The sequence below is a fragment of the Mandrillus leucophaeus genome, unplaced genomic scaffold, assembly GCF_000951045.1.
Source record: "Mandrillus leucophaeus isolate KB7577 unplaced genomic scaffold, Mleu.le_1.0 Scaffold958, whole genome shotgun sequence".
NCBI classification, from domain to species: domain Eukaryota; kingdom Metazoa; phylum Chordata; class Mammalia; order Primates; family Cercopithecidae; genus Mandrillus; species Mandrillus leucophaeus.
The window spans coordinates 251975-261585 of NW_012110452.1; the positions used below are offsets into that span (position 1 = coordinate 251975).

At 37.5% G+C, this 9611-nt stretch overlaps 1 long non-coding RNA gene across 1 annotated transcript in view; it reads right to left on the reverse strand.

The window, feature by feature from the left end:
• Nucleotides 1-3884, reverse strand: part of LOC105532419 — a 166196-nt gene extending 162312 nt beyond the window's left edge. The window contains exon 1 of the long non-coding RNA XR_001004972.1: nucleotides 3720-3884. This is a non-coding gene — a long non-coding RNA (uncharacterized LOC105532419). The remainder of the gene's footprint in view (nucleotides 1-3719) is intronic.
• Nucleotides 3885-9611: the final 5727 nt, after the last annotated feature.

Sequence of the window (9611 nt, forward strand, 5' to 3'; positions counted from 1 at the left end):
CCCATGAAAACTGGAACACGACAAGGATTCCCACTCTTACCACCTCTACATCTATTCATATAGTACTGGTTTCGCTAGCCGGAGCAATCAGACAAGAGAAAGAAATAAAGGGCATTCAGATCAGTAAAGAGAAAGTCAAACTGTTGCTGTTGGCTGATGATATGATTGAATACCTAGAGAACCCTAAAGACTTCTCCAAAAAGTTCCTTGAACTGATAAATGAATTCAGCAAAGTTTCAGGATACAAAATTAATGTACATAAATCAGTAGCTCTGCTATACACCAACAGCGACTAAACTGAGAGTCAAATCAAGAACTCAACCCCTTTAACAATGGCTGCAAAATAAATAAATAAAATACTTAGGATATACCTAACCAAGGAGGTGAAAGACCTCTACAAGGAAAACTACCAAACATTGCTGAAAGAAATCATAGACGACACAAACAAACGGAAACACATCCCATCCTCATGGATGGGTAGACTCAATATTGTGAAAATGACCATACTGCCAAAAGCAATCTGCAAATTCAATGCAATTCCCATCTGAATATCACCATTATTCTTCACAGAACTAGAAAAAAAATCCAAAAATTCATATGGAACCAAAAAAGAGTCCATGCAGTCAAAGCAAGACTAAGCAAAAAGAATAAATCCGGAGGCATCACATTACCTGTCTTCGAACTATACTGTAAGGCCATAGTCACCAAAACAGCATGGTACTGGTATAAAATAGGCACATAGACCAATAGAGGAGAACAGAGAACCTAGAAATAAAGCCAAATGCTTACAACCAACTGATCTTTGACAAAGTAAAAAAAACCATAAAGTGCGGAAAGTATACCCTATTTAACAAGTGGTGCTGGGATAATTGCCAAGCCACATGTAGAAGAATGAAGTTGGATCCCCATCTCACACATTATGCAAATTTCAACTCAAGATGGATCCATGACTTAAATCTAAGACATGAAACCCTAAATATTCTAGAAGATATCATTGGAAAAACCCTTCTAAACATTGGCTTAGGCAAAGACTTCACGATCAAGAACCCAAAAGCAAATGCCACAACAACAAAGATAAATACATGAGACTTAAAAGCTTCTGCACAGCAAAAGAAAAAATCAGCAGAGTAAACAGACAACCCACCGAGTGGGAGAAAATATTTGCAATCTATATGTCTCACATAGGAAAAATATCCAGAATATATAAGAAACGAATGAGGAAAAAAAAATTCCCATCAAAAAGTGGGGGCTAAGGACATAAATAGAAAATTCTGAAAAGAAGATATACAAATGACAAACATGAAAAAAATGCTCAACATCACTAATGATCAGGGAAATGCAAATCAAAACTGCAATGGATACCACCTTACTCCTGCAAGAATAGTCAAAATAAAAATATCAAAAAATAATAGATGTTGGCCTGGATGTTCCCTTAAAAGGGAACACTTGTACACTGCTTGTCAGTGGGACTATAAACTAGTACAACCACTATGGAAAACAGTGTGGAGATTTCTTAAAGAACTAAAAGTAGAACTACCATTTGATCCAGCAACCCCACTACTGGGTATCTACCCAGAGAAAGAGAAGTCATTATGCAAAATAAGATACCTGCAAATGCATGTTTATGGCAGAATTCACAATTACAAAAATATAGAATCAGCCCAAATGCGCATCAATCAATGAGTGGATAAAGAAATTGTGGTATGTATGTGTGAGTATATGATGGAACTGGAGACCATTATTCTAAGTGAAGTAACTAGGAATGGAAAAATCCAACATCACATGTTCTCACTCATAAGTGGGAGCTAAGCTATGAGTATACAAAGGCATAATAATGATACAATGGACTTTGGAGACTCAGGAGAAAGGGGAGGAGGGGAATGAGTGATAAAAAACTACAATTTGGGTACAGTGTATACTGCTTGGGTGATGGGTCCACTAAAATCTCAGAAATCACCACTGAATAACTTATTCATATAACCAAACATCATCTGTACACCAAAAACCTGTGGAAATAAAAAATGAAGAAAAGAAAAAGAATGAATTAGCTAAAGTGGCAGATACAAGGGCCATGATGGCTCACAGTATGATCTCACTAAGGCTGATCTAGTCACTATAAATATCCAGTCTTTCAGCAATAGAGGCCAATGCTGATACTTTGGTATGATACCAAACCTAAAGTAGAAGAGTGTCTTGGTGACAAGTTCATTACACTGGATAAGCTACCTTGAAAATGGAGACGTTTTATTTTCACTGACATTGTTATATTCTAACTCAGAGTTTACCTTTAATACACACAATGTCTCCACTAGCATTATTATCTGTATTAGATTTTGAAGACTGCCATAACAAACTGGTACAGAATGGGTCGCTTACACAACCTATTTGTACATGGCTCTGATGTCCAGAAGTCTAAAATTGGAGATGGGTTCCTAGACTCAATTCCATGTTCCTCGGGAAGAATACATTTCACTCCTCTTGCCTAGTTCCAAGTCGCTGCTACCCCATCTCTGCTTCTGTCTTTACATTGCCTTCTACTATCTATCTTCTTCCCTTCTATTTTCTTAAAAAGATTCTTGTTTATGGATTTAAAGCCTACCCTAGTCTAAGATGATGATTTTTGCCTGGTCACTTTGGGTTATTTCTGCTCTTCTAGGTATAAGGTTGTGTGATCATCAGAGGCATGAAAATATTGGTAAGTGTGAGTGGGACATAGTGTCAAACACCATAGCTCATTGGCTTCTACCTCCCTAAACATTCTCTAGGATGAGGTCTTCTAATCGGTGCTAGGCACATTTGTTGGTGCTATGTTTATGCTAATTCTGACTGGCTAAAATTTGTTGGGAAAAATTGTAAAACCTTATACTGGTGCACCAAATTGTTTATAAGATTGCTAAAAGTGCAAATGTTTCTTCAGCTCTTCTCATGTCTTTAGACACCCTTCTCATGCAAACGGGCCGTTCCCATATTTTCAGAAACCAGGTAAACATTTATTGACTCACCACTTCCAAGGTTCCCCAGGGCCAGAGTCCTGCCCCTCATATTTTCCAGAAAAACATAGCCACAACGTCTCATTACAAGGGGATCTATACTCAGCTATTTGGATTTTAGTATTCATTCATCTATATTCAATCTTTTTGGATTTTAAGCCTCTTAGCTAGCACAATGGTGTGCACACAGCAGTTATTTGATATTTAGTGGATAGTTAAATAATAAATGAACAAATTAATACATGAAAATATTTATGTCCTGTCAAAGTAGAGGTGAATCATTTTTACTATAAATCAATGATGTTGTCAAATCATTGCCCCACAGATAGTACAGAACACAAATTCATTAAATTGATGTTCGACATGGATGAAGACTGCTTTCCAAATAAATGGGTCCAGACTCCCATTATGAGTACTTGGCTGTGGTGGTGCCATGCTGTGCTTTCTGTAAAAAGCAATTGTTATGAGGGCCAAAAAAGAACTGCTGTGAAACCTGATGGGAGTTTAACTCGAACCAGTTTCCAGATTGTAAAGTGATTGCTTTTGGGTTTCTACTATTTCCCATTCTCATTACACTCTTTGTCACCAGAATGGATTTATGTGGTGCCATATTCTGCACACATTACAATGTTTGTCAAGATAATGAATAGTCTGAAAATTTGAATTTCCAATACAGTCAGTGAATGATGAAAATGTGTCTTAAAATATTTCCTCACTCTGTTCACTTACCCAATAGGCTTGGCTCTCCCTCCTTCCAAAAGCCTAATAATGTTGCCAGGAAGAGGTCTGAGAGGTCAGCAAAGCAACGATTAGAATACTGAAAAGGTCAGCATGGCAAGGCCACTTCTTTAATTCACACCACATATTAGACATTAAAATTCTAGGTCCTCACTCTTATAACAAATGAGAATAAAAAAATAGCATAAAATTAATTGGCAACACTTCTTAAAGTGACAAACGGTTATCAATTTCTTTGGTATTCATTACAATAACATTAATCATGAAAAACTCTTTGAATGTAAAAGTAGCCGTTATGTGCAGTTCCATAGGAATTTGGTGGTAATTTAGCATTCATTAATGTCCATTTACAATGAAGTGTTACTATATTAATTCCCTTTTCTGTGACAAAACCTGTAATAGGAGAAAGACATAATGTCTGTTCCCTCTGTAGACTTCCCATTTCACTTGTGAAGCCAACTTATGTCTTCAGTTAAGACTAAAATTGTAAGTGGTCTCCTGAATATTGTGGCTAGTCTTAAGAGTCCAAGGTTCAAAGAACGTGAAAAATCAAGATGATTCTGGATACCAAGGAGCATAATACAGTTTCTAAAACTTATGCCATTGTTTCAGATGAGTTTTTGCATTAGCTTAAAGGTTACCCTAGCCAACTCAGTGACACTGAATGTAGGATTCAGTCTTCCTAGAGGTAAGCAGCTTGATACTCTTCCATGCCTCAAACCCTGCCCCTACTCCTGCTTTGTTGTCCTATTGCAAGTGGTTAAAATGAATAGATAATATCCATTCTGGTTACAAAGAGTGCAATGTTAATGGAAAATATTAGAAACCCAAAGCAATGACTACTGTCTGGTAAAAACAAACAACTCTACTGTAATAACAGTCAACTTTTTAATAACACCAATAACATTATCACAGACAACAGTAGTAATGATAACATCATCGACTACTATTGGACACTTACTCTATTCTAGGCATTACTGCAAGACATTAACATGTATCAGCTAATTTCATTCATTAACAACTCTAGAAAAACAGCACTATTATTATCTCTATTTTATATAGATTAGGAGAGGAACACAGGGCATGAAGCCAGCAACTGGCTGAGCTAAAATTGAAATCTGTCAGTCTGGCTCCAGAATCTACCTTCTGAGGAATTACACTTTGCTGCCTCTGATCTTGCCAGATCGGCTGTTTGCAAGAACACTGAGTAAGATGGTAAGCAAAATAACAGGACTAGCATGCACACGCGCGCGCGCACACACACACACACACACACACACACACCCCCTTCAATTTCCTAAGGATTCAGGGAAAACAAGAAATTTGTCCTTGTAAATGAGCACTTTCCAAAACATGAATGCTGCAACAGGTTTCAGGAGATATTGATGTCTTTGGCCCTGAAGCAGCCAGATGGGGTCTAGGGTAGCCAAAGTCAGGTCAACTGCAACACCAATCTGCCTCTTCCAGGCTCCTTGGAGCGTATTGGGGAGAAGTAGGGTCTGAGGTACTACACACTTCCAGGCCACTGACAAGATAAGTGATGTCTGTCATTGCTGCTGTGTGCCCAGTAAGGCTAAATGCAGACAGGAAGGTGCCATACTACTTGGCATCACACCTCAGAAGCCAGCTGCAAAGCACCGCCTTGCTGTGGAAATGGAGGAAAGAGCCAACAATACTTCTAGAAAATGTCATGTTGTGAGTGCTCAAGGAGTACTATCCAGCCCAAGGTGTGGCCAGTTAGGAGTGGTGGTGGGGGCGTGAGAGGATATGGGGGGCCAGGCACAAGTGCCTAGTATGCTAAGTGCCAGGCAGAACCCTGACTCCCTGCCTTCATAGGTGTCAAAACTTCTATCAATTTGCAGCCAATGTGCCCTTTTAATAGAATCCAAACTATCTGCAGTGTGACAGCTCTAACAATGCATGCACATTCTACAAATTAGAACTCCATCATTATTTCTCAACACTTGATATGAAAAAGTTCAATTAGATTGGAATCTTTTCACATTATCACAGGAAATGTCAACATTTTAGTCCATGAAAGACAAGGAAGGGCTGTTAAATCCTTCAACGTAATGTCAACTGTTGTAAATTGTAGAATGATCACAAAAAACTTTTAAGTTTTTTGTAAAACCATTTGTGGAATAACATTTCTTTGTCTACAAAGACAATGAAGAATTTGAAGACATCATTAAAAACACCTTTCAGAAATTGTATGTAGTCCTTTCAAGCATTAACCTTTGCATTAAAAAGGTATGTTCATGGAAGAAATCTCAGTTTTCATAATAAAATAAATAGAAATTCATCTGAAATTTTGTAAATATTTAATACTATCTTCTTTCATTTTCTGTATTTAGTGTTCTTATATAATATGAAGAAAAGGTAATGACTGCTTTAGCCAAGCCCTGTAAGAATTTCCTAAATCCCCTCAGCATATCCCAGAATGCCATACAAATATTCTCATGCTTTTCCTGGGGTTTCTGGAAGAGACGATACAACAGGAGCTTGCAAAATTACCCAAGGAAGAACAGAGAGCTTTAAAGTCCCCCTGCCTTTCTAAATGTTTTAAAATATTTATCATTCCCATGAAGACATGTTTAAAGTTGTAACTTCTCACCAGATTAAAAGGTAAACTCAGCTGAGCATAGGGAATCCGGTTTTGAACTTGACAGGCCAGGTAGACTGGAGCCTGGAGCCTGAAAAACCTCTCTTTGAAGATCCTTGCAAGGCACATGCAAGTACCTGGCAGTTATACTGGGGAAGAGGCATTTGTTTTTATTCCAACTATAAAATCCTTACCTTCCTAGAATTTTGCTGAACATCTGCAGCATCTACCACCCTGGTTATCCCTTTAGAGGAAAAAAAAAAAAGAACAAGTATTCTGCGGCTTCCCACTGAGCTTGGGGGTCCTAGTTACACATAAGCCCTTGTGAATATGGGCCACCCCGGGAGTGAGGGAGTGAGGGAATGAGAGCATCTGCTACCCACTGCCACCTCCCCTTTTGTAGGCAGGGGTGCTTGCCTATGGAGGAGTCTCGAGAACTCCTTGAAGAAAGAAGCTATTTTTTTCATAATACTTAATAGAAAGGTCAGATGGCATATAGATTCCCTCTGCCATGTATTTGCTGAGTCTGTTGGACAAAGTACTTAACCGTATTGAAACTGTTTCCTCATCTCTAAAATGGGAATAGACTTACATATGTCATACGGTCTTTGTAAAGATTCATGAGAATAAGGTTCATTAGGAACACTGCAAGGTCTTCAATATATTTTAACCAATAAAAATGATAGTTACTATAAATGTTTCTTGAACTAAATTGTTAAAAGTATCATTTAAAGTGTTAACTAGTTTCAAAAGTTCTATTTTTACCTGGATTGATAGAGTCACAAGATAATGTGTGTGTAAATAAATGTGACAATTTTCTCATCAAAGCAATGGGCTCTGTAATTCTCTCCTTTAGGCCTAAAAATATCAGGTGAGTTTATCACTAGTTTCTTTCCTTTTCTTCTCCTCATCCCTTATGACCTAATGGGATGAGGCCAGAAAAATCTCCCTGTAACATTGGCCCTCCTTTTTTTTCTGAAGTGGGCTGAATTGATACATCTGAAGCTTATAACCTATCCTTTAAGCAGCAGGCTGCTCCACTGACCTTCACATCCAGTTACGAAAGCTTCTGACTCAGGGCCACCTCACTTTTCTGACTAAGTCTATTTGGACTGCTATAACAAAATACCTTAGAATGGGTAATTTATAAACAACAGAAATATATTTCTCACAGTTCTTGAGGCTGGGAAGTCCACGATCAAGGTGCCATATGATTCAGTGTCTGAGAAGGGCCACGTCCCTCACTGGTGCTGCCTTCTTGCTGTCTTCACATGGCAGAAGGAGCAAACAAGCTCCCTTAGATCTTTTTAATAAGAGCACTACTCCCATTCATGAGGGCTTTGCCCTCATGTCCTAATCACCTCCTATTAGGGATCAGTTTTCAACATACAAATTTTAAGGGAACACATTCAGACCATAGCACTTTTCTTCTGTTGTTTCTTACTTTTCACGCCCTTATGAATACTCACTCTCCTTGCATCTACTTCTAAGAATAGTTGACTACCTTCCTTGACTCATTGTTTTTCACTCCTTAGCTGCTCCCTAGTTGTTCCCCTAATTTCCAGATTTCCCAACCCCTGGATTTCCCCTAACTTTAAAGCCCCAAAGTTTGTATTCACTTATTTCTCAATCACCAGATAAACCCCTTTCTTTTTGCCCACCATCATGGTGCAAGAGATGTCACTCTGTCACTGGAACCTCTCCCTTATTCCCTTCCATCACATCTCCTTCCACTCCCTGCATCAGGAGGATCACAAGAAATCTGTTCTTTCTGAAAGATGATGAGATCCAAATATAACATATTGAAGATCTGAGCACTAACCCATAACTGTGAGATCTCCTCCCTCTTGCCTTTGTTTTAAACAGCCAGCATGAAAATGCATGGGACCGGTAATATAAGGTTAAGAAAAAGATATGGTATAAGAGTTTACGAACAGTTTCTTTATAACTATGTAAAAACAATTATGTTTGCCTGTGTTTTTCTTGTGCCTAGAACAATGTCTACATGTTGTAGATGTTCCATAAATATTTGATGCATACACTTATCAGTTAATGAATGTATAAATAAAATACTAGAAGGCAATATGCCCAAATGGTTGTCTTTGAGTGATAGGATTATAAATCTTTGTTGTTTTGCCCTACTGTTCTATATTTTTTAAGTTTACTGTAATCATCATGCATGGTTTATACAATTGCAAAAGAACTTTATTGGGAAAAGAAATAGTCAAATGCATTCTTAGTACTTATGGAGATTTCTTATAAAACACTTTTTGAAACCAAACACCAAAGAGTACATATTGCATTACCCTATTACATAAATTTCACAAACAGGCAGAACAAATCCATTGTGCTAGAGGATGGTGGTGACCTTTGTTGGGAACTAGTCAACTTTGATTTCTTTATCTGTTGCTAATTACATCTGTGTGTTCATTTTGTGGAAACTGGAAATGTACACATTTGTGTACTTTTCTGCATTAATATTAAACTTCAATAGAAAGATTACCTTTGAAACTTAGAAACAAAACTGTCTTTCAAGTAAAATGCTTCAGAAGAAAACAGTTTTATTTTAAAGTTTTGGTCTACTGATTCTAATCTCATTCTATTCATAGAAAAGAAATGTGAGTATAAAAATAAAGAAGATAATAAGTATCACACCACAGCAGTTGAGTAATATTTGAAATGGAAAAGTATTAAATTAGGAGGAGTAATTATTGTCATGTTAAAGCTCAAGTTTTCAATCTTTAAAAACAATCATGCAATTACCTAATATACTAATACAATTGGAATAGGTAATATTTGCTTTTTCTGTAATTAAAATGTGATTTACTAGACTTCTGACCTTGCTATCTCTAAGGTGACTGTTCTGTCTCTCAAAACCAAAAGCCTTTGTAAACTCACTGGTTGTATTAGTCTGTTCTCTTGCTGCTGATACTCAAGAGTGGGTAATTTGTAAGTATGTCTCAAGACATACTAGAGACTGGGTAATTTATAAGTATGTCTGGGTATAAGTATGTCTTGAGAAATACTTGAGACTGGGTAATTTATAAGTATGTCTCGAGTCATACTTGAGACTGGGTAATTTATAAAGGAAAAAAGGTTTAATGTACTCACAGTTCCACGTGGCTGAGGAGGCCTCACAATCAGGTGGAAGGCAAAAGACACCTCTTGCATGGTGGCAGGCAAGTGGGAAATGAGAACCAAGATAAAGGGGAAATACCTTATAAAACCATCAGATCTTGTGAAGCTTATTCACTACCATGAAAATGGTATGGGGTAAACTA